The 23,467-nt window shown below is 54.9% G+C and overlaps 1 long non-coding RNA gene across 2 annotated transcripts; it reads right to left on the bottom strand.

The window, feature by feature from the left end:
• Positions 1–2,758: 2,758 nt before the first annotated feature.
• LOC118006726 lies at positions 2,759–23,061 on the bottom strand. 2 transcript variants are annotated; one of them, XR_004678171.1, is made up of 3 exons: positions 22,966–23,061; positions 7,070–8,578; positions 2,759–5,311 (listed from the first exon to the last, which is right to left on the bottom strand). It is a non-coding gene; the product is annotated as an uncharacterized LOC118006726 (long non-coding RNA). The 2 variants fall into 2 exon arrangements; XR_004678172.1 differs by having other exon boundaries at positions 8,441–8,578.
• Between the last annotated feature and the right edge of the window lie 406 nt (positions 23,062–23,467).

The following is a 23,467-nucleotide window of genomic DNA, read 5'->3' as shown; positions in this document are numbered from 1 at the left end:
ATTTTTATTATTATTATTAGTAGTAGTAGTACTATTTTAATGAGTATTGCTTAAACCCTTTGGGCCTTTGTAAAAGTAAGGTGACAACATGCACCTCATTGTAAGGATCAAATGAGGTCATGTGATGGAAAGTGCATTTTGAAATGCAAAATCCTACGTAAATGTGTCAGCTAATGGTCATCGATTATAAATAATAATGGGAAGTCCTTCTAAGCAAGGAGGCCTGTCTTTCCAGGGTCTGCCACAAGGGGGCACCCTCTCTCCCTTGCCCCAGTCACGCCCCCTCAGCCGCTCCTCCAGGAGGGACCAGGTCCAGGCTTCCCAGCAGTTAAAGGAGGTGTAGATTCTCCTGCGGGAAGAGCCTGGGCCAATAGTCCTTGGGACATGTCACCGGACTTGTGCCCAGGGGTGCCAATTCCTTCTCCTCACAGGACAGAGGCCTGTGGCATTTAGGGAGGTGTTGAAAACTGTTACTGCTTGAGCGCTGTGTTCAGAAGGGGTCCCAGCGCTGACCTTCTGCAAGGGAAGGCAGGATCTCATACGTGTGTGTGTGATGGAGTCTGTCCTCACAACGCGGGAGTCCTCTGTTGTCTCGTTGGCTGCTGAAGCCCCAGCACCAGATGCACGTGTGTGGTGGCCCAGTGAAGGCCCGCAGAGTCGCACAGAGGCGAATAAAGAGGTTCCTCCTTCTGTCGGATGGTTGCTGTTACTCCTGCCCACCCCAGCACCCGGCCACCTCAGTGACAGTGAGGGGCCCTGTCAGGAAGGCCCAGCTTAGCTGGCGATAAGTTCCCCAGGGTGTGCTGTGGGAGCTTTAGAAGGAACCACCGCAAGGACAAGGCCAGTGAGCTTCTGACTGGGTCCTGTTTCAAAAGTGAACAGACTGGGGGCGGGGGTGTATCGTAGGGATGAGTGGAGTGGAGTGCACAGCGACAGGGGCTCGCCCTCGGCCTGCCTCTCCCACCCCCTCCCTGTGACTCCCAAGGGGCCACAGGGACGTCCGGCTCCTCAGGAGGGCAGGCATGCAGGCGCTCCTCCCAGCCTGTGCTGGGGGGCAAAGGAGAGATGTGGGGAGGCTTTGTGCATCTGGGAGTTGTCAGGTAAGTGGTTGTTTGTCAGGTGGTTGGATTTGTTTTCCCTCAAAATGTAGCAGAGCTTGGAGGATCATGCTAAAGGGGAAGCGATTGTATTTAGAATGACCCCAAGTGTTGGCCATGGTGTCCATGGTACAGCTGAAGTCCAGAGTTCACCTGGAACCCTAACACCTATGTGAGGTGTGATTTCCTATTTGACCTGGTCGGTCACACCTTTGGGACTGAAGGGGAGAGGTCACCGTGTGGCTAGGCTCCTCGGCTTGCGCCTTGGTCCCACCCCAATGGATCTTACCTCGTAGGACTCTTTCCTACCCTAACCCGCCGTAGCCGAGTGTTCCTAGACGTGGCATGGAAGCTTCCTGGGGCTTCTGACTGCCCCGATGTGGGTCCTGATTGGTATCTATGTTGGCGCCTGGAAATGGTTGGCAAAGTGAAAGCATTTGGGGATTATCTCAGCTGGGGTTTTGTTCTGGGCTGAATTGTGTCCTCCCCCACCCAGTTCATGTTGAAATCCTAAGCCCCAGTAACTCAGAATGTGGTTGTATTTGGAGAGAGAGTCTTTACAGAGGTAATTAAGGTTACATGAGGTTATTGGTGGTCCCTAATGCAACATGACTGGCTCACAAGAAGAGGACATTAGGACACAGACACACACCAAGCGAGGACACAGTGAGAACACAGCCATCGACAAGCCAGAGAGAGAGGCCTCAGAAGAAAGCAACCTTGCTGACTCCTTGATTTGAGACTTCCGGCCTCCAGAACTGTGAGAAAATACAATTCTCTTGTTAAGCCCCCCAGTCTGTCGTACTTTGCTATGACGGTCCAGACAAACTAAAACAGGCTGTCAGGTTCTTCTTTGCTTCTCCTCCTCTCCCTTCCCCCATGTTCCCAGGAAGAAACAGGACACAAGGCACGGATCCAGCACTTTATTAGAATCACAGGGCACAGGATGGACCACTTGAGTCTCACCGAAGGATTGTTTTACCCTCTCCCCCAGGGGAAGCCCCAGGCAGACTGCCCGCCAACCGGTAGGCCAGTCCATGGGAGGGAGGGCGCAAGGGCAGGTTAAAAGCATAAATACAGACTTGATGTGATCCCAGCTTATTATTAGGTGGGTGATCTTGCAAGTCTCTTAACCTCTCTGAGCCTTGGCTTCCTCGTCTGTGAAATAGGGTAAAGGATAGAACCTACCTCACTGGGTTGTAGTAAGGACTGAATGAGACAATGCCTGGGAAGTGATTAGCGGAGTGCCTGGCAAATTGTAAACAGTCAATGAATGGACACTATAATAATAATAATAATAATAATAATAATTATTATTATTATTATTATTATTTATCAGGAGCAAGTCAGCTATCTCCATGGTCAGGCCAGCTCCACTCTATATAGGAGGAGGAGGGGATCTCATCCTTCATGAAGGTCCTCAATATGGTCTGCTAGGAAGACAGCCGGAGCCCCATGTGAGAGCCATCTGGTCCCTGGGAGTATGGGGATGAGATCCACGGGTGAGGATTCTAGGGTCATGGCACCTACCGTCCCTACCATCTCCATGAAAAGCACTAGGAAGAGTTTGCAAGAAGTTTTAGTCCAGCAGCAGGACCACCTCAGGTCTGGGGCATTCCCTGTGTCTATTCAGACAGTCGTCTTCTTCTTCTTCTTCTTCTTCTTCTTCTTTTTTTTTTTTGTAGTTTTTGCTTTTGGCTAAGGAATTGCCACAGGCCACTGAACCTGGAATCAATTCTGGCTCTGCCTTTGGCTGCCTGGGTGACCTTGGGCTGGTCACTTCACCTCTCAGCCTCACCAACCACACTGAGAGCTTTGAGGACGAAGCCAGGCTATAGAAGTAGGACTAAACTCTTAGTGATGGAGGCACCATAGGTAATGAGATGATGGGCGGGCTAACTCGTTCCCTGGCGCAAAGTGATCGGGGCAAAAGGAATGTCCGAACGTGTGTTGTGTGTGTCAGAGAAGCCCCAGGGCTCCTGGAAGGAAGGAGAGGCAGGTGTCACCACAAGAGGGCGCTCTGAGCTTTTTTTTGTCTTCTGGGCTTTGATGAAAAAAATTTTCATTTTTCTGTGGTTGCATTGCAAATCGAACTAAGACTTATGGTTTTTAGTTTATCTAACTGATTTAATAAACTACTAAAATAAACTCATGTGCGTTTATTAGTTTATCAATAATGTAGATACCATATCTTGGCCCCCATCACAGGGCATGCTGGGAAGTGGGGTGAGGGGCTGGGGTGGGGACCGGAAGAAGCACATACTTTATGGTGACCTGGTTCAACCACTCCTCAGCTGAGTGCCTGGACAAATTTCCCAAGAGTACAGCCGTGGTGAGGTTCCCACATCCAGTTTCATAGGAATGTTACGAAATGGACAAAATGGAAAGAAAAAGCAGCTTAAAGGTCAAGAACACCGTGTGCAAGCCCTCTTACCTCCAGCGCACGGCCTCCTACTTGAGCCTCATCCCGAGCTTGAGCTGAGGTCCCACGGGGACAGCTCTGGGTGGGGGGCAGGTGAGTCCAGCTGCTAAACCATGACCTCAAGAACAGTATTTCCAGGAATCCCCATCTTAGCATCTAAGGGATTCCTGGGAAAACTGGACCGTGAGGACAAGGTGAGAGAGGGGCCTTCAGCACCAAGGCCCTGCCACATCCCTAAGGACTGGCGAGAGTCTTCTTCTGCGTCCAGTCCCAACTGCAGGAGTCAGTGTGGACGCCACGGATCGCAGGACTGGCTGATTGCTCCAGCAGGAGCAGTGACTGGAACTTCAAGTGCCCTGGAAAGTACCTTTCCTGTAGTCAAAGGCCGTGTTGTTGACCAGAAACCATCTGGTGGCATCCCAACCCTCCTCCCCCCATGACTGCTGGGGGCTGTGTGTTCTTCAGTCTCCGGCCAGAGGGAGGGTTTGAGTCTAAACCCTGGGCAGATCCGGTTCGCGGTCTGCGGCAACTTTCTCCCTGGGATCTCCAGCAAGCCCCTTAGCCTCAGCTTTCCTCAATTGTCAAATGGGAGAGGAGAGGACCTCCTGGATCAGGTGTGACAGATACAGTTTGGGAGGAGGGATAGGAGCAAGGCAGTCCATGGGATCAGTGGAAACTCTCTAGGTCTGTCTGTGAAAAGCGACCCAAGATGAAAGGAGAAGACCAGATTTATTTAGTATATTCTCCTCCTGCTCCCCCACCCCCCAGTTCTAAAATCGCATGCACTGGACTGGGGTAAGAACACGAACCTGAAAGCAGACAGATTAGGCTACAACCCTGGCTGACACAATCATTGCATGGCCGTGGGTGAATTGCTTAACTGAGCCTCAGTCTTCTCATCTGTAAAATGGGTCAATAACACTGGCCACCTTCCAAGCTTGTCGGGAGGTTAAATAAGATTGTGCTTAGCCCGGTGATTCTCTGCTATTCCTTGCTTGTCGGAAGCCTCTGAGACAGGCTGGACATGTATGTAAAGCCTGGACTGGCTGAGGCAATAGCCTGGAGCCAAGGTTAGGCACCCAAAGAATGAGGAGCCTGACTCAAAGCTCAGGACTTTTCTCTTCAGGGATGCAAGGGTTTTTAGGAATTGTCCAATCCACAAATTGGGTTTCAGCTGACAAATGGGTTTCAGCTGACAAATGGGTTTCAGCTCTGAATCATTAACAGTAGCTATCCAGGACTTGGTGTTGAGAAGGATTTCAAATGGGTTTCAGCTGACAAATGGGTTTCAGCTCTGAATCATTAACAGTAGCTATCCAGGACTTGGTGTTGAGAAGGATTCTGAAGGTGCATCTGAACTCTTCAAGAAAGGATGCCCTGGCTGATGAGCAGGGTCCACCACGGGCTCAGAAAGAGAAAGCCGAGGCAGGGTGTTGGGCACTGGCCGCCACCGAATGCCCCAACACCTCTGTTACAGATGGACCGACTGGGGTGCACGGAGGAGTCAGGATTTGGCCAAGTATCATGAAGCCGATCGTGGCACGGGTAGGACTTGAGTCCAGAAACTTCCTCGGCTGACCGCACGGACACTGGAAACGCTCCCATCCTTCCCAGTGTCCCCAAGCACCGCCACCACTTACCATGTCCAGGCTGATGGCTGCAGAACAACTTCTCCCTTCCCGAGCTACAGTGCTTCATCTCAGACTCCCAACTGACCAGAGATGCAGCACTGCACCTCAGGCTGGGAGACAGGGTGCGGCTTGGAGCCAGGAGCTGCTGTCGGGGTTCCACCCTAGGCAGGAGAGGGGGCGTCAGCGGGGCCGCAGTCTGCTGCACAGCCCGCCCCCCCCCCCCCCCAGCCTGCTGTAACTGCCCCCACCCCACTGTGTCTCCCTCCTGTACTCAGCTTGGCTTCCCAGCCCTCTGGGACCAACCCTCCACCTCCCTTTTCTTTCCTTTTGCTAAAAGCCAGCTTTATGGAGATGTAATCCCCCCCTCACTTGAAGTGTACAACGAAATGGTTTTTAATACATTCACAGAGTTGTGCAAGCCCTGCCACAATCAATTGTAGAACACTTCATCACCCCAGCAAGAGACCTCTTATCATTCAGCCCCGCCCATCTCCCATCCGCCCTGGCTCGGCGCAGACTGCTTTCTGTCTCGAGCGAGAGCAGCCTACTCTAGACATTCCAATAAATGGACTCACCTTATATGGTGACCCCATGCCCCACCTTTATGCTCCGTAACCTTGAGCCCAACAGCACATTCATGGTACTTGATAGTTTACACCACCAAACATTAGCCTTGGCCTCCTACCTGGTCTCCCTGCTTCCAATCCCCCTGCCCCCCAACTTCCCACCCATCCTTCCCAACCCATCCTTCCCGGACATCCTTCCAGAGTGATTTTTCAAATGTAAATGTGGTTGTATCTCTTCCATGCATAAGATCCTGAAAGTGCTCGCCTTCCTTCCAGCTCATTTCTGAAACCCTCACCAAAGACCACGAGGCCTCTTCCTCTTCTTCTGTGCCCTCCACCTCTGGGCTCCCAGGAGCTGTGTTGCTCCTCCTTGCGCCCCCTGCTGGTCTCCTCTTAGTGGGCTTAAGAGTCTACTCAAAAGGCCACCTTTTCTGGGAAGCCCTCCTCGACTTCCTCAGACATCAGGACACCCCGGTCCACGTCTTCATGCATGCTGTGCCCTCTTTCTAATCCTGCGCCCCACCCGTGGGCTGCATGGCCTACCCATGAGGGAAGGGACACGGCTGGTTGTGCTCACCCCTGAAAGCAGCTTCTGGCCGTGTAGACGCTCAATAAGCGTTGCTTGAATGGCTGAATTACTTTCCTCAAACTCATTCTCTCCAGTGTCAGAACTATCTGCATCAGGGTCTGACTGGGCTAGTATGCGGTTCCCTGGGGATAGCGCCCACATTTGTTAATTTGGGGGTGTCCTTGGGCCTTGCTGAGGTCTTTGGACATGCTGATGGGCCCCAGGGAATGCCATTGGCTGGATGATTGAATGGCCCATGTCGATAATTCATTTTCCTCTGGAGACCTGGCTTGGGTGGGAACCTCTCTGAGTGAGCAGGCAGAGCTCCCTCTGTTCCTCCTGCCCCCCCCCCCCAGTTCTCAGGGTACCCTTGGAGGACCTTCCTGCTTTGCCAGATTACTGTGGTGGCCGTGATAATGGATGACAGATACCTTCAGAGATCTCTGAAGGCCTAAGGGGGATGGGTAGGCTTTCCTTAGGGCTGGAAGAAAGCAAAAACAAAGCCAAACAAAACCAAAACCAAAACCCAAATGAACAAACACAAAAAACCCACCTCCTTGGAAAAAAAAAAAAAAGCATCTCTTACGCCTCTCCCAGAAATCCGAAATCTGGCCTTGATCCAAAGAGTGTCTCTCTCTCAGGTCTGCCACTGGGGGCAGGTCAGTCCCCGTGGCCTCCTGAGTGGGACAGCCCCTTCCTGAGGTATTCCCAGCCAAAGAAATGCCTTTCTCTAATGTGGAATTCTCCTGTAGGAACTGTTGCATTTTCGCTCTGTTTCTTCTTACCTTCATCCCCTCGAGATGGGCAGTGTTACGGGTGTTCACGGACAGTACAAATGTACAAACGTGCGAATGACTCATCTTAAATGTACAGATGCTGTGACTGGTTGCAGAGAGGGGAAAAATACGAAAGGGGGTATCTGAGTGGCCGCGGTTCGGGAAGTGGCGCCCCGTGGCCATTAGCCTTCAACACGGCTGGTGAGGCTGCTGGGCCAATGTCCTCACCGCCCCGTGGAGGGCCAGGACGGAGCGGGGATGCTCCCACCGGCACCACCGGCTGAAGCAGGGGAGTCGCGGGCTATTTCCAGCACAGCCCACCCAGCTCCGAATATTGCTGCGAAGATGGTGCCTCTCCTGGGTGTGGAGGCGGGAGGGAGATGGGAGGCAGCCCCACGTTCCTGTGGGAGAAACTCTGACGCAGGGACAGGGGCTTGATGAGCAGCCTTTGACCAGGGGAATCTATTTGCCTCCCTCTCCTCTGGCTATAGGCTGTGTCGTTCTGTTCCCTTGTATCTAGAAAAAAATCTGCTGCTGCTGACTGTCATAAGAACAGTTGTTTATTGACTGTTTTAATCGTGCTAACGCCCTTGTGTCCCCAAGGCCCTGTGGGAAGGGAATTTTCCAAGGCCATGGAGTTAGGAGCTGAGCTGGGTTCCTAACTCAGAACAGCCAGCCCCGGCGCCCTCATTTTAAACTCTATGCTGAATGTCTCCTTCCCCAGTCACTTCACCAATCCTTTGGGTTTGGGACAGGGTCTAACCATTTTACCTGAACATTCAGCAAACCTAGGGCGTCTTCTACCTGCTAAGGGGAGGTGGGACTGAACCTGACTGCGTCCTTGCCCTGGAGGGGCGCAATCAGACTGAGATGGAAGGAAAGTGTCCCTGGCAAGGTGAATAGTGGGCAGACCCAAGTGGCACAAGAGAGAGCCTGAGAAAGGACTGCCAAGGTCTTAGAGGACAAAGAGGTTCCTGTCCCAGGGGGAAGCTGGGAGGGCTTCCTGGAGGAGGTGCTGGTGGGCTGGGAGGAGGGGCAGAGATGCCGGAAGGGTGTCCTCTTGGCTCTCTTAGCCCTGAGAACTCTTCCCTTGAGTCTTTCTTACTTGCCCAGCAGGCAGACAGTGCTGGCCCTGACACCTGGTCTCCTTCAAAGGAGAAGGGGTTTGGTAGCCTTCCTATTCTCCTTGCTCCATGAGAGGCTCCTTCTTACTCTTGTTCCCCAGTCGGTAGACAGGGGGCCACTTGGGAGACCCGAGTTCTATCACCAACTGGTGTGATCACTTCTCCCAGGCACTTCCCCTCTTTGTGGCTCCATTTCCCTTCTGTCAAAGGAGACGGTTGAACAGTGGCCTTGGACTCTTATAGGGCAGATTCTTACCTGGTGCTGGCTGGTGGCAGTCTGGGGGGTGGCTCCCAGAAATGGGCCAATTTCCCCTCCCTGCTCCCCACTGTCCTCAGGAAATATTGCTGAGCCCAGCCGGGGGGAAGCTCTGTCTTCCTGGGAAGCTCCGGGAGGCTGGGAAGGAGAAAATAAACAGCGGCTGTCTGGGTTTTCTCGCCAGGCCTGAGTGAGGAGGCCTCCTTGGCTCCTTCCCTTATATGGCCAGGCTGCTCTGGGCTGGGAGCCCGTCACCGCGCTCCCCCACCCTCCACCACCACTGAGGGCTGGGGGCCACTGCTGGTCACCTGGGACTCTGGTGCTGCGGAGGCCAGGGCAGGGCTGAAGGTGGAGGGTGGGCCCCAGAACATGTCCCCAGAGTGGTCTATATAGGCTGGCCGCCTGTCATGGCCTCTGGGCTACTTGGGCTGGAGCCAGTGCGGAGGATTTATACTGGGAGGAGGGGTGGGGGAGTGGGGTCTCAACCTGGTCCCAACTTTATCCCCAACTCACTGTGTGACCTTGGCCAAGCCCTTTCCCTCTTCTGCCTCTGTTTCTTTCCATGTCAAATGGGGATTTGGCAAAATACTCATTAATCCTCACAGTCAGCCCCACAAAGGGCGAGCTTTTGTACCCCTATTTCACAGAAGGGAAACCAGGCTTGGAGAGGCTAGCTGGACCACCACAGCTAGATAGGGAGCAAGGCAGGGTTTGAACTTGGGGCCGACTTCGGGGTCTGCGTTCTGATGGGCTGACTGCTAAGGCTACTCTCAGTGATGATATTCAGCCAATCACATGTGCCATACGGAAAAGGCATCTCTGGCCCTGCTCCCCTGGAAGACTAGGGGGGCCCCAGTGCCCAGGGCCCAAGCCCAAGAGGCAGCTGCTCTGTTCAGGTGCCCCCAGCACCCCACACAGGGCTGGAGCAGACTCGGGGCTCAGGAAAGGGAAGTTCTGGAATCACTCGTAGTCACATCTGTGCAATGGGCATCATCTCCCAACTCCCAGGCCCACTCTGAGGATTGAGCAAAACAATGGGTGAGAAAGCACAGAGATGTCACTTTTATAACTGGCATTGTCTCTCTGTTCCTAAGCTCCTTTTCCCTGTGAAGTGCCTGCCTGTGTCTCGTCCCCAGGCCATTGTCTCCCAAGCCGAGCAGTCCTCACTTGCCCAGCTGTGGGACTGAGGGATGAGGGTGGATCCGCTCGGGGCCCGGGCTCTGGGCCCTGGCGGCAGCGATCGATCGTGGGAGAGGCTGCGGGAGGGGAGGCGGGGGTGGGTTGCTGGGAACGGCTCAGAAACGAGCCTTGCACAAGCAGCGACATCCTGTGTGCTCTTGAGCTGGCCCATCCATCATCCTGGCATCCTCTCAGACCCCGGCCCTCTTCCTGAGGCCCCGGGGCAGGTCTCGGGGGCTGGCAGCTCTGCAGGCCTGCTCAGTGTCGGGGCTGGACAGTGTGTGTGTGTGTTGGGGGGAGCGAGGGGCCTGCAGCCCTCCTAATCCAATTTGTTTAGACCCAGGCTCTGAGGCTCGTTGGCCCGCGAGCGAGGGCGGGTGTGCACGCTGCGCTAGAGCACATGTTGGCTCGCACGTGTGGGCCATGCAGCGGTGAGCAGGTGTGCTGTATTATGTAAGCCAGGCCTGGGCCTCGTCACCTGTCCTGGACTGTCAGCTTCTTGCCAGAGCCCTGCGTCCTCCTCCCACCATCAGATCCTCGTCTGCTCTTTCCATGCTCATGAGATCTGGTGCCAGAACCCCGTGCCGCAACTGACTGTCCGTGAGAGGGAGTTCCTTCATTTCCCTGTGCCTCAGTTTCTCTACTTGTCTTATGGAACCCCGTACCTCACCCTGCCTGCTCCATGTGCAGGGGACTGGAATTGGCAAGTGTAGAAGCAAATGATGGGTAGGGGAAAAAAAAAACAACCAAACTGCTATGGTTTCTTGAGCCCCGCTGTGTGCCCAGCGCTGCACCCCCACCCCCCGGCCCCAGCCTGAGCTCCCAGACCCTTCCTAAGCCCCGGGAGCTGTTTCTATAATCACCAGGCTCACCAACCCCAAGTCCACCTGTTCCTAGAGCCCGACCCTGTCTACTCCTTCCCAGGGAAGATTGCTGTCATTCTCCACGTGTCCCCCAAATCTGTTATTCTCTGTGGCACACAGGCTTTGCCTTGCTGGCTTGTAGGGAGCCTGGGGTGGGGTGGATTTTTGCCTCCTGGTTGGTTTTCTCTTCTGTGACCCCAATTCTTTTCACCTACAACCCACACCTCACCGCCCTGAATTGCCTGCACCCCTTCCATCAGCAGGGGCCTTCCTTCAACTGTTCCCACTCCCAAGACCTGGTTTCTCGGTCATTCTGAGGGTTGGGATGGCGAATGTGTCCTGAGGCGCGGGGCTCCTGCCTGAGCCTCGAGCAGCAGGGGTGGGGCTGTGGGGGGTTGTGGGCGCCAGGTGGGGGCGGGAGGCACAGCTCTGTTCTCAGGGCCCCGGCTGCCTGTCCTCCTCCCTGTCCTCAGGAGGGCCCTCTCTGGGGGGCTTGTTCCTCCCATGTCAGGGTTGTAGGAGGGGCTTCCACAGCCAGTGCCCTTGCCTGCAAGAAACAAAGATACCGCCTCTCAGAAGGATGCTGGAGTGCCCTGTGGCCAGAGCCCTGGCCTCTGGGGGAGGTCCTGATTGGGTTTCCGGGCTCCAGGGGCCTGAGGATGGGCCTGGCCTCCTGCTGGGTCCTCAGAAGCCTCAGGCTGAAACTGCTGGGATCTTCCAGGCCCCAAAGAGCCTGCTCCTCGGGCCCTAGGCAGCCACTGTGCCCCCTTTGCCTGCCTGGCTTTCAAAGGGAGTCTTCTGAGTAGCAAGAAGCTCCGAGAGCAGGAGGGGCCGTTTTGCCTTCCCAGCACACTAAGGCCCCATCGCGAAAGAATGGGTCTGGAAGGAAGTTTTCCAGAGGCCCCTCTGACGAATGGCTCCACCTCCGGCCTCACACATCAGAAAGGAGCCGATTAGGGGTAGGTCAAAACTTGGGGTTAACACGGTGGCCAAGGCCGAAGGGACAGCCCCTGGGGCCACCTGTGACCGCTTCCAGCCGTACAAGGCTTTCACCCCGCAAAGGCTTCCTTCCATAACTGCAGGTACGCTCCCAACCACCGCCAGAGGTAGGACCAAACTCCCCGCTTAACTGAGCTTCCAAGCGGCTCTGCAACGCGCCCGGGCCCATCATCTGTGAGCAAGAACCAGAGACAAGCTTGACCCCAGGGCTGCTCATGCTCCATCCAGCTGTCTCCTGAGCCTGAGCGGCGGCCTGCTGGATGACCCCAAAACAAAGCTCACATCGTTCCGGTCATTGCAAAAGCCACTGTGCCCTCTGCTGGCCTTGCTCCTTTCCAGGGGGCACGAGGGCCTGGGAATGGGCCACATCTGTGAGCTAGATGGCACCACAGTGGGAGAGGGCTGAGGTTGGGCTCCATGCAGGCACATGAACCCATGACCGCAGTCGGTTCTGTCTGGAGAGGCCTCCCTGCCCTCAGCTCCCCTTCCTTGGGTCCCTCATGCGTGTGCATGTCCTACAGCCTGGGCTCTCCTTGGGCTCTAGGGTCCTGGGGTTTCCAACATAAATTTGCAAAGAACAGAACGGACAGGCTCCGGAGGCCGGCAGATCTGCACTGAATCTCGCCCCCAGCTCTTTCTAGCTATGTGATCGAGAGCTGGTGGCTTCACCTCTCTGAACGTGGTCCCCGACCTCAGGCTTGTCTGTGAAGGTCAGATGAAGTCGATGTCAAGTGCAAGCTCAGTTGGTGGCACGTAGTGAGCCCACGTAAATGGCTGCGATTTCCATTAGGAGCCCAGGGCTGGACCCACAGCGAGGCATAGGCATGGGAGAAAGGGAAGCAGGAAGGATGAGGGCAAAGGTCCAGAGAGGCATCCAGAGAAGATGTGGAAGCTGGAGTGGGAGCTACCGTGTGGGGCCCCGTTCCATGGCCCGTCTGTTATGCGGCTACTCTGGGCCTCTGTTCCCAGGACGCCCTCTTACCCCTTTGACACCCCAGCTGAGTTCACTAGCCTCACACGCTCCCTACTTCCTCCCCAGGGAAGGCGGCTGCTGAGGACTTTTGAGCCAGCCCTGGGAATGCAGTTTAAGGCTGAATGGAGAGTGATGGAGAAAAACAGGAGGACAGGGAGAGGAAAGGGGCCCCCACCTGCCCGGCCCAGAAGACCAGGATGGTTTCGAGGTGCTCAGGCTCCAGGAGGGAGTGCAGAGGATCCCCATGCCTCTCCTACACCCTGACCTTCCAGTGAGAACACAGAGAGGGACACGCAGTGACAGTGACAATAGCCACCACGTAGGGTGACTTACACTGGGACATGCTGTAATCATAACAATAGCTTTCAATGTGCTTCACACTTACCAGGTACTTTCCTGTACAGAGGCTTTCTCCCAGTCACTTAGGAGCTAGCTACCTTTGTCATTCCCATTTTACAGATGAAGAAACTGAGGCTCCCAGAGGTTATAGCGCTCGCCCTCAAGGTCACGTGACTAGTGAGTGTCAGGTTCGGGACTGGCATCAGGCAGCCTGACATGCATTTCCACGGCTCCCCGTATGAGACTGGACTATTCCTGCTACCATTTTTACAGAGTGACAACCTGAGTCAGTGTCTCATGGCATTTTGTCAGGCCTGTGTTCGTTTTTATGGAAAGGGGGTTGTGAGCAGAGAAAGCATTTTTCAGCGTAGGTGGAAGCGTGTGGGCCCTGGCAAGGCTGCGTGTCTCCAGAAGCTAGGAGACTTCTTATTTTGGTTGTTATTGTGCCTCTTGTCCACGGTATTTCTCCCTTGCATGCTGTCTGTTTAAAAAACACACAAAGAAACATGATAAAGGGAATAGTTCTCCCTTCTGTCCTGTCCATTTTGCAAAGAACTGGGACCTCCAGGGTCCTAGTGTGCTGAGACTGAGTGATGCTTTTTGGATAATACAAATGCTGGTTTCTTCTGGAATGTGTTGGATGGAAAGAGCAGCAGGTTAGACAGCAGGTCACCTGTGGCCAGGCTGTGGGACTGTGGACAAGTGCCTTCCCCTCTCTGGGCCTCACTGTGATGTGGTGGGGAGGGGTCTGGGCTCCACGGCTAGATAGATAGGGGGGATGGCATGACCCCAAGCCCTCCTTCGGTGTTAGTGTCAGTGTGAAGGAAGATCTGCATGGATGTCCATGGAATGAGAGAGGAGGGGCATCAAGGGTTGAGGCTGGAAGGCTTCCAGCTGCCTCTCACTCCTTCTCCCCCTATCCCACCCTACTGCTCAGCTCAGAGCAGGCCCCAGGAACCTGGACCCAGGTGATTTTCTGCAGCAGGACTCAAAGTCTCAGGACATTAGCGCTGGAGGCACTCTAGTCGTGCACCCATTGCTCAGATAGGGAAACTGAGGCGCAGAGAGGAGAAGCAACCAGCTCAAAGTGATGCAGTCAGAGGCCCAGCTGGGACTGACCATTTCTACTCACTGAGGGATCCTAATCCGTTAGATCTTAACAAAGAGGCCCTGGGAGGAAGGCGGGAGAGAGGGGTCCTTTAAGTTCCTTTGGCTTTGAAGATGGAATAATCATGACTTCCTTTTCTAAATATCTTTTGGCCCTTCCTAGAACCAGATGGCGGATGTTTGGAATTTATGTTGTAAATAGTGTTTAAGAAGGGGATGGGGGTGCAGATGTGTTACTTTCTCCATCCTCCCAAAGCCAGATCTGAAGGAGGGAGTTGGGGGGAGGGGAGCTGGCTCTGAGATTGGGGAGAAGAATCTCAGGGAGGAGAAACAAAGGAGGAGAGATTGGCCGATAGTGAGGGCAAGAGGGAGAGAGTCAGGGAGGGGAAGAAAGTGAGGGAAGAGGGGTGAGGGGTGAGAAGGGGGGAAAGAGGGAGAGGAGGTGGACGAGGGAAATGGAGAAGGGGCTCCCCGGCTGTAGGCTAAGACAAACTCCATCTTGAGTTCAGGAGCAAACCCTTGAGCTTTCTAAAAATAGCTCAGCCTTTCCCCCAGCGGGGCTGGCAGCAGGGACGGGAGAGAGGCACGCTTGCCCTTTTATGGTAAGAAAAATTCAGATCCTCAGAGGGGGAGCTGGGCCAGAGCCTGTAGTTCTGGACGAAGCCCAGCCCTGGGGTCTGGAGTGGGACAGTCTGGGTGGGGGTTGTGACTTGGTGGGATGTCCTGGCCTGGGTAGCTCCATCCTCTGTGAAGCAAGGGCTGAGGTGACCACACTAGAAAGCTCTGGGGTCCTGGTGGAGCCCTAGTGATGGGGGTGGAAGGGCTTATAGAGACATCTGGTCCACCCCATCTCCCTGTTTTTAGAAGAAACTGTATCCCAGAGAAGGGAAGAGACTGTAGGTTCCCTGTGTGGACATTTGAGGTGTCAAGGTAAATAGGTCCCAGGCTCACATGAGGATGGCTTCCCTGCTCATTATTCTAAAGGGTAATGTGGTTAGTGGACAGAGCACTGGCCCGGTCATCAGGAGACCCAAGACCCACTTCCCTGTGGGCACATGGTTTGCTGTGTGACCTTGAGCGATCTGCTGAACCTCTCTGGTCTCAGATCCTCTCACTGGGGTAATCTTAAGGGCCTTCTTAGTTTTTTGCCTCTCTGGGAATTCCAAGGCTAGATGGCAGAGCTCGGGCGTAGAATATGCTGCCCCCAGGCAGAGGGGAATCTGCAGGCTGCTATTTTCTTCCTGTGCCTGACCTACTTCCTGCGCTAAAGCAAAGCTCAGATGGACCAGGACAGAGAGAGACGAGGCCTCACGGGAGACTGAGGCAGATCATGGATGGATCCTCTGACTGTTTAATCTGGTAGGGCCAGCCCCTCACCAGACACACTGAGACTAGAAAAGGCCTCATGCTCATGGTCATGCTCAAAGTTATGTGGAGGGTTGGGGCAGAGCCAAGAATAGAACCAAGGGCTTCCCCTCCCAGCCTTGGGCTCTTTCCTCTGCAGGAGGCCTCCCATGTGCAGCAGCCAACAATTTGGGGGATTCTCTCTGGCCAGGAAAAGGGCCTTCCTGGGCAGAGCAGCCAGAACTCAAAACACACCATCATCTTTTGGCTCCTTTTTGGAGATAGTTACGTCCTCGTGGGACACCTGCCTCTCCTCTGACCCCTTCCCTTGGCTTTGAGGACCATCCCTCTGGAGAGAGGCAGGGAAGAGGCAGAGAAGGATGCACAGGGCTGGGCAGCCACTCTGGCCATGTGATCTTGGGCAAGTCCCTCCCTGCCGATGGCCTCAAGGTTTTGCCTCTGTAACACGAGGAGGGGGCCTGATGCGCTTGAAGGTCCCTTTTAGCTCTAACAGGATTATGACACGATGAGTTTAAAGTTCAACACTGGGAATTATTACTAAGCACCTGCCAGGATCACCAGGGTGAATAAGATGGATCTAGCAGTGCTTCATAGCTTTATGGTCCACTGAGGTGGGGACCCGGTGCCCAAGGTTCTGGGGGGCCCCAATCCTGAGATCTTTTATCTATTCTGGGAACCCGGGCTGATTCTCTGACCCCAGCTTGAACCCATAGCTCACGGAGCTCTGGTCTCGAGCGTCCAGGCATGCCTCGTGCTCACCGACCAGGACACTGGCCAGGCCTGGCTATCCCCTTGACTCTGCCCCTCCCTCTCCTCTTTCCCACATGGCCGTCTACCTTCCCATCTGCCCACACCCTATCTCTCCCCACTCATTCTTTCTGTGACTCAGCCCAAAGAGGAGGCTTGCTTTCCTCGTCCAGCCTTCTGCAACACCCCCACCCACTGCTGGGGGAGAGGAGGGACAGGAAAGGAAGGGGGACAAAAATAAAGCATCTTGTTCTAAATCGGAAGCTTCCCTGTGACCCTCCTGGAATTTCCATGTAGACTCTCTGGGGCGTGTGAACAGAGCTCCCAGGGACCCTGGCCCCCTCTGCCTCTTTCCTGCCGGGGTGGAAGGCCATCGGCTGAGTGTTCCCCGGGGACCCAGTCTTATAACCAGGCTCCAGGTCTCCCTGGTCAGTCCTGGCACTCCCTGGGAAGGGCAAAAAGCAGCAGTGGGGTGAAAGGAAATGGGAGGGAGGAGGGTCCCTCGAGAGCCCTTGTGAAGTCAGGGCAGAACTGATGTCATGCCTAGCTGGGAATTTGACATCTAGGAGGCAGGGGAGCTCAGTCCCAGAGGCTTGTCCCAAGGCAGCTAGGGCTGTGATGTGAAGACCCAGGCTAGTGGTGGGAAAGGCCATAAGGCCCATACTCTTTTAATGGTTGATTTCTCTCCACAGTGTCTGTGCTAAGCTTGCATACCTCTGGTGATGGGGAGCTCACTGCTTCCCAATCACCTTATCTTTCTTTGGACAGACTATTGGAGACTCCTTCCTAATATCTCACTGACATCGGCCTCTCTGGGGCTGCATGCCCCGTCCTTTAGGGCTACAAGGAACAAGCTCCTGTTCCCTAGAAAACTCTTCTGAGGTTTACAGATGGTGACTACCGCCCTTGGCCTTCCTACCCCTCCTGACCTCACCATGAGGTCTCCTGTCCCATGATTTGACATCTCAGAGTCACCAGTGCCCAAATCCCTAGGTCTGTTCCCTGCACTGGGGCTTTTGGCCTGGTGGTGTGGGGCAAGGAGACAAACAGGCTAGGTAAAGAAAGGGACTCCCTCCCAGAGACGGGTGCCAACGAGGACTTCTAGCACTCTATGCGGCTTTGGTTGCAGGCTGTTCAATCCACTCCACGGCCAAACCTTCCCCACTTTGCCAGCCTCAAGTCTCACTGAGCTGCTAGACCTACCCTCTCTTCCAGCCAAACTGACTTGTTTGTTGTTCTGAAAGTGTCCTTCCAGTCCTGTTTCCATACCTTCGCACACAGAACTCTGTACCTGGAAAGCCTTCTGCTTTCTTCTCTGTCTTTCCAAAGCATGCCCCTGCAGCTCTGACCACCTCTGCCCCAGATTTTCTCTCCCCGAGAGCCTGGGGAGTTGCCATCATGACTCGAGCTATCTCCCTTCCATCCCAAATCATGGACCATCACAGCCCGAAGGGCCCACAGGGACAGAGGAACTTACCCGAGTGTGTTGGCTACAGAGCTGGGGTCAGAGTCTTAGCCTGAGTCTTTCCCTTTCTCCCCATCTTGTTCCAGCTTATCTCAGCAGACACCCTTGGACTCAATGGGATTGTCGGGTCACATGCTCGAGGTCTGGCACTCTCCAGGTAGACTGGTTAGTGGCTCTCGAGCCTGGTAGACCACCTAGGGGGGGTGCCATGGCCACTACAGATGCCATCTGGGGGATGCCATCTCAGCATCCCTGTTTGCCTGAATGAGGAGGAGGAGGAGGATGGTATGGGGTGGAAGCTAGTGGCAGCTGAGCGGGGTCCCTGTTAAGCTCACAGGGTCCAGTGTATTTCCCACTTTGGGGCTTTTCCATCTCCCTTGGAGCATGGCTTGGGGGCAGAGGAGGGCCAGTCAGGAGGGGACTTGGGCTTGTGGCCGTTATGGGCACTTGACGAGGAGCCGGGGTGAGGCTGTTTCTTCCAGCCTTGGTCTAGCTCCCTGTTCTCCTCAAATCTCTGATGGGCTGTGCTGGGTCGGGGGCACCCAGGACTGATGGGGCCCCCAAGGGTACTCAGCCCACACTAAGGGGTGCTCGTTGGCAAGAAGGATTGTTTGGTTGAGGTTTGCACTTTTGAGCAAGTGTGCGGAGGGAGAGCTCTGTCTGTCCCCTTACTTAATCGAGAAGGAGGCACGGGCTTCCACTGGTCCCCTTTCCAAATGCTGAGAGTTGGTCCTATTAGACCAGCTGGAACCAGAACCAGCTCTTGCCCCCAGACTCACTGGGGCAATGCTGGAGAGTAGCGCATGGGTTCTGGGGTCAGCCAGACCTGGGTTTGAGCTCTAGCTTGGCCTCCTACAAGCTCTGTGACTTTGGGCATGTGACTAAATCTCTCTGAACGTCTGGGTCCCCAGAGAGGGGATGGTACTTACCTCAGAGAGTGCTGGGCAAAGGGCCCGGCCCTTGGGAAGCCGTGGTATATGGCAACTGCTATTTTTGAAGGGACAAGGGCCATTTATGCCCCTGGGGAAAAGAAGAGTTGGAGCTCACTACGGCGCCTCCTTCCTTCCCGAAGAAGCTGCCTTTAGTAGAGCAGTCCCCCTGCTTCTCCGCAGTTCCAGTTACTTGTGGTCAACTGCCGTCCAGAAGCAGATGACCCACCTTCTGAATTAGCCTAACGCTATTAGTTATCGTTAATCTCTTACTGTGACGCATGTATAAGTTAAACCTTATCATCGGTTTGCAAGGATAGGGAAAAGCATAGTACACGTAGGGCTCAGCACTACCTGCGGTTTCAGGCGTCCACTGGGGGTCTCAGAACGTGTCCCCTGTGGCTGGGGGGGACCCCTGTTACCACATGTTAGCAGTTAGTTGTTGTCGAGCACTTCCTGTGCGCCAGGCACCATTCTGAGGGTCTCAGGAGTCTTAACCTGTTCAATCCAGACAACTCAATACCCTGACGAGACAGGAATTCTTAGCATGCCCGATGTCACAGGTGCTACGAGGAACATCTGGAACTCAAACCCAGGCGGCCTGACTGCCACTTGGCACTTTAACCAAGTGCCTCTTGCTCGGGCAGCCCTCTGGCCCGCCACCCCGGTCCCCTCTTCATCTGGGTGCAGAGTTTCACCCCACCTCTGAGAGCCCCCTGGCTCAGGAGTTGGCCTCGGTTTCCTCATCTGAGCAAAAAGGGACCTGGATGAGTTGGTCCCCATGGGCCATGAGAATGGGTGACTGGTGCTGTGCATGAAGGTGTGTTGTGAACTGGACACAGGGTTTCTGGTGGAGAAGCATGGCTGCCAACAAGCCTCTTTTGCAAGCGGGGAGGGGGCCGGCTCTGTGGGCTCTTGCATGCGTGGTGAAGCCCCGTGGGGCCTGTCTAGACAGGCCGTCAGGAGATGGCAGCCGCCATGGGCTCTTTCCCCCGAATTCCTGCAGATGATCTGGCAGGCAGCCTCTGCTTGGAGCATATTGCCTACTGCCGGGCTGGGGGGCAGGCCACATGGGCAGGGCCTGATCCTGCCCCAGCGCCTTCCGGATGCTCTGCAACTTGGTGCATGCAGGGCACATTTCTAGATACCCATGTGGACAGTGGTGAACAGCATTTTTGTTTTTTCCTTTCATTCTTTTTTTTTTTTTTTTTTTTTTTAAAGATCTAGGCCCAACGTGGGGCTTGAACTCACGACCCTGAGATCAAGCATTGCATGCTCTACTGACTGGGCCAGCGAGGTGCCCTCCTGTCATTCTTTATTATACAAATTTGATAGAGAAAATAAAACGTGTTAACATACATACTTCAAGAAATCTGACAATTTTAAGTGTGGTCAAGGAGGGGGATGTTCATATGCCGCTGGTAGGAGTGTAACTTGGTTCAACCACTTTGGAAAATAAAATGGCGCTCTCCTGTAAAGTTGACAGGCATGTACCCCAGAACCCAGCAATCTCTCTCTCTAGGTATCGATTCCAGAGAAACTCTGGCTCCTGGGCACCGGGAGACATGGACAAAAATAGTCATAATAACAACAGTCAGAAAAAGCCTTTATCACAGTTTTTTACACGACCCCATGGCCCTGAGCCCTGGGGACCGTTCACTTGGAAAGTTGCCGTTGAGGCAGGGCCCAGGCGTAGCCCAGCAGGGAGGACCTCAGAGACCTCTCCTTAGCTCCTTGAGGGAATCAGATACAGCCCCGAGGGTCTGTGGCACACTGGGCCTGGAACTTTCTATTCCTCAGGGCTATGTGTACCAGCAATTCCCCACAGCTGGCCAGTCTGGGTAAGGGCTGATTTTGCTCAAAGAGCTGCGGGGTGGTTCTTAAGCACCAGCAACAAGCAAGGCCTTTTCCTTCTTGGGACAGCCCCGGGGCTGGAGGGAAAGCAGTGGCCGTGAAGCTAACTAGAACACTTGGATGCAAGTTCTGGCGAGGTCACCCCCTTAGCCTCGTCTCCTCTCTGAAGTGGGGTTCCTCATCACTGCCCTCAGAGGGGTCGTGGTGGGCAGGCTAAGAGCAAACATTTTGGAGTTGCAGACTGGGTTCACATCCCCTCTGCCACTTTCTAGTCATGTGACCTTGGGTAAGCTCCAGTGGTTTACTTCTCTATAAATTAGGGATAAGGGAGCGATGCTGAGTCTTGCCTCTCGGTAATCCTAGGAGGACCAAATGATACCACAAGCCATTCAGCCTGGTACCTGGCTCCCAGGAAATCCTCCATGTACATTCATGAGGTACTTTGGAGGGTCTGCAGGAAGTTCTGGGGTGGAGTGGCCGAGGGGCAGGGCAGGGGATGGGAGAGCCCCAGGGGGAGAGAGCAGCTGGGGCAGGTGGCACAAGACAGTGTGACCTTAGGCAAAGCCACTTCACCTCTACACCTCAGTTCCCTCATCTGTACCATGGGAATCATGATTACATCTACGTCACAGGGTTGTTGTGATGATTAAGTGAATGCATTCTCGTAAAGGCCTTCGGGAATGCCCAGAGAGTAACAATCGCGAGAGAATTCTCCTACCCGCACCACCACCATGGAGCGCAGGGCTGAGCAGAGCAGCTGCCTCGGGCCCCGCTCTGTCATCAGCTCTCTGTGAGACCTAGAGCAGCGCTCTCTCATGGTGGATCCAGTTGTTTCAGCTGTGTCTGCGAGGGTCCCAGCCTGCTTGACAGCCCAGCATTCTCAAAACTCCACGTGTGTCGGAATTCTCCTGGGAGCTGGAAATGCAGATTTCTGGGGCCCCACCCAGGACTCCCTGTCAGCGGATGAGTATACAGCGGCTCAGACCTCACCCTGAGGGACACATTGCCCACACAATGTGCTGTAAATGCAGGAGAGGAGACCTCACCTAGCCTTTTAGGCATCTCAAGCTGATCCCTCTTCTGTACCCCTTCATCTCTGACCTTTGAACTGAGGCCTCCTGCCCCTTTTCAGACCCTGTTCTCCCTTTAGCAACTCTGAGCACTCTCTGTCTGGGTCTCATTCCTACTTCTCTCTAAACATAGCTAAGGTCATCTTGCCCCTCAAGAGGAGGAGGCTCTGGTGGTAACGTAACACCAGCCCCACTGACCCTGATCTTGTGTGCCTATGTCCCTCACTCTCCATGATAACCAAGCAGTGTTAGAACCAAGACCAGACCCATTTTGTAGAGGAGGAAGCTGAGGCTCAGGGATGGCAAGTGACTTGCCCAAGGTCACTTGTCCGATATGTAAACAAGCCAGAATTGGACCCAGGCAGTTGGATTCCAGAGTTTCCTTTTGGACCATTATGGCCTCAGGCCTTATGTGACCAGAGTGGGGCAGGTGAGGGTGTTGAGTGGGCTAGCGCTGGAGGATTGTGTCCGCTCTGGGCCCCAGATGTGGCCAGAGCGTGTTCGTAGGAGCCATGTTGTCTACACGCCTTCCAGTGCTGATCCCTAGCCTCTACCCCTACACAGCCTGGCTTCCCACGTCTCCTGCCTTCCTCTGAGGCCCCCACCACGCCGTGTCACCCCTCCTGAAACCCTCTGCTCTCCGTTCTAGCTTCATCCCACTCTGAGGCCCTGCACCTCCTGATCCAGAGATCAGCCCTTTCCCCACCAGAGGCTGCAGCGGTGGGGGTTCGGGGGCAGGCTCATCCTGAGGCCTTAGGCCTGTGGGCTGGTCCTCCCCTGGCCGAACCTGTAGTCAGAGACCATTTAGCTCCTTTCTGTCACTTGAGGCTCAGCCTCTGAGAGCTTCCATGGGCTTCAGGCATCTGCTTGGGCTCTGAGCCTCTGGTCAAAGGGCAGACTCAGCTCAGGGACTCCAGGGGAAACTTCCCAACGCCGGCTGTCTTTCAGGCTCCAATAGGGCTCAAGAAGCTACATCCTACATGGAGACCACACTGTCCAATGGTTTCATGGTCCAGATGGCCCAGAGAGGGCAGGGTGCCTGCCCAAGGCCACAGGGCCAGGCAGTGGGAGGCCGAGCTGGGGCTGGAGCGCACGTCCCCCTCCCCTGGCCAGCACCCTGGCCTGCCTGCCTCTCTGCCTGTCTCCTGGAGCCTGAGTGGACATAGCTTTGCCTCCAGCTTTGCTTCTTAAAACCCTTATTTGAAAACAGTTTTCCTTGCCAGGAGCCCCAGGCTCTCAGAGCTGTGAAATCAAACCTCACAGAACAAGGAAGAAGCAGTGTCTCCGGAGGAGCCAGGGAGACAGACGGGCCCAGACTTGGGCATGGCAGTGAGGTTGGGGCCAGCGGCTGGCAGGACATTACCACCCGCCGCTCCCTCTGCTCCCAGCGCCATTTAACCACAGCCACCAGGAGTCCTCCCGGCCTAGAGGACCGCAGGGCAGGGCAGGACGGGCACTTAGAGATCATCCAGTCCAGCCCCTGTGCAGATGGGGAAACTGAGGCCCGGAAAGGTGGAAGCACAGAGCAGGTCAGCAAGAGAGCAAGGACCAGACCCCTGGATATAGCGTCTCCCTGGGAAGGATGCCCCAGATGCCCCCCCATTCGCAGACTCCGTGTCTGCCACTGGTTCTTACCTCTCCCGGGGTCTGGTCCAGGTGTGGTTCCTTGCAGCCTGGAGACGGGGCTCAGCCCATTTAGGGGATTGTTGGGGGTGTCATTGCTTCTCAACTAACTTGACTGGGCCTCTGCCACCCCTCATTGCCACGGGGCATTTTTAAATGGCTGGCACGGGGCCCCCCTCCCCTTAGCCCCTTGCCCGCTGCTCCTTGGCCACAGAGGCCCCTCTGCCTTTTACCTTATATGAGCTGAAGAGGCGAGCCCAGTGTTGGGGTGAGGCGGTGCGGAGTCCTCCCGGGGCCCCCTATTGGCCCGAGCGCCCGCCACGTGACCGCCTCTCCTTGACCTGCCCCCGGTGCCGAATGTTGCTTTTACCCCCTAAGGAAGGAGTGGTTGACAATTTTCATATTTCTTCTAAATTTGGAGATTTCAGACAATGCTGGGAGGCTTGGCTCCAGCTGCCAGAGGCCCATGTGGAAGTCATTAAGCCCGAGAAGGGGGGCCGGGGGAGAGAGGGAG

Source organism: Mirounga leonina, unplaced genomic scaffold (genome assembly GCF_011800145.1).
Source record: "Mirounga leonina isolate KUSES-001 unplaced genomic scaffold, KU_Mleo_1.0 Mir_99, whole genome shotgun sequence".
Lineage (NCBI taxonomy): Eukaryota > Metazoa > Chordata > Mammalia > Carnivora > Phocidae > Mirounga > Mirounga leonina.
This window is presented reverse-complemented; position numbering and strand designations above follow the sequence as displayed.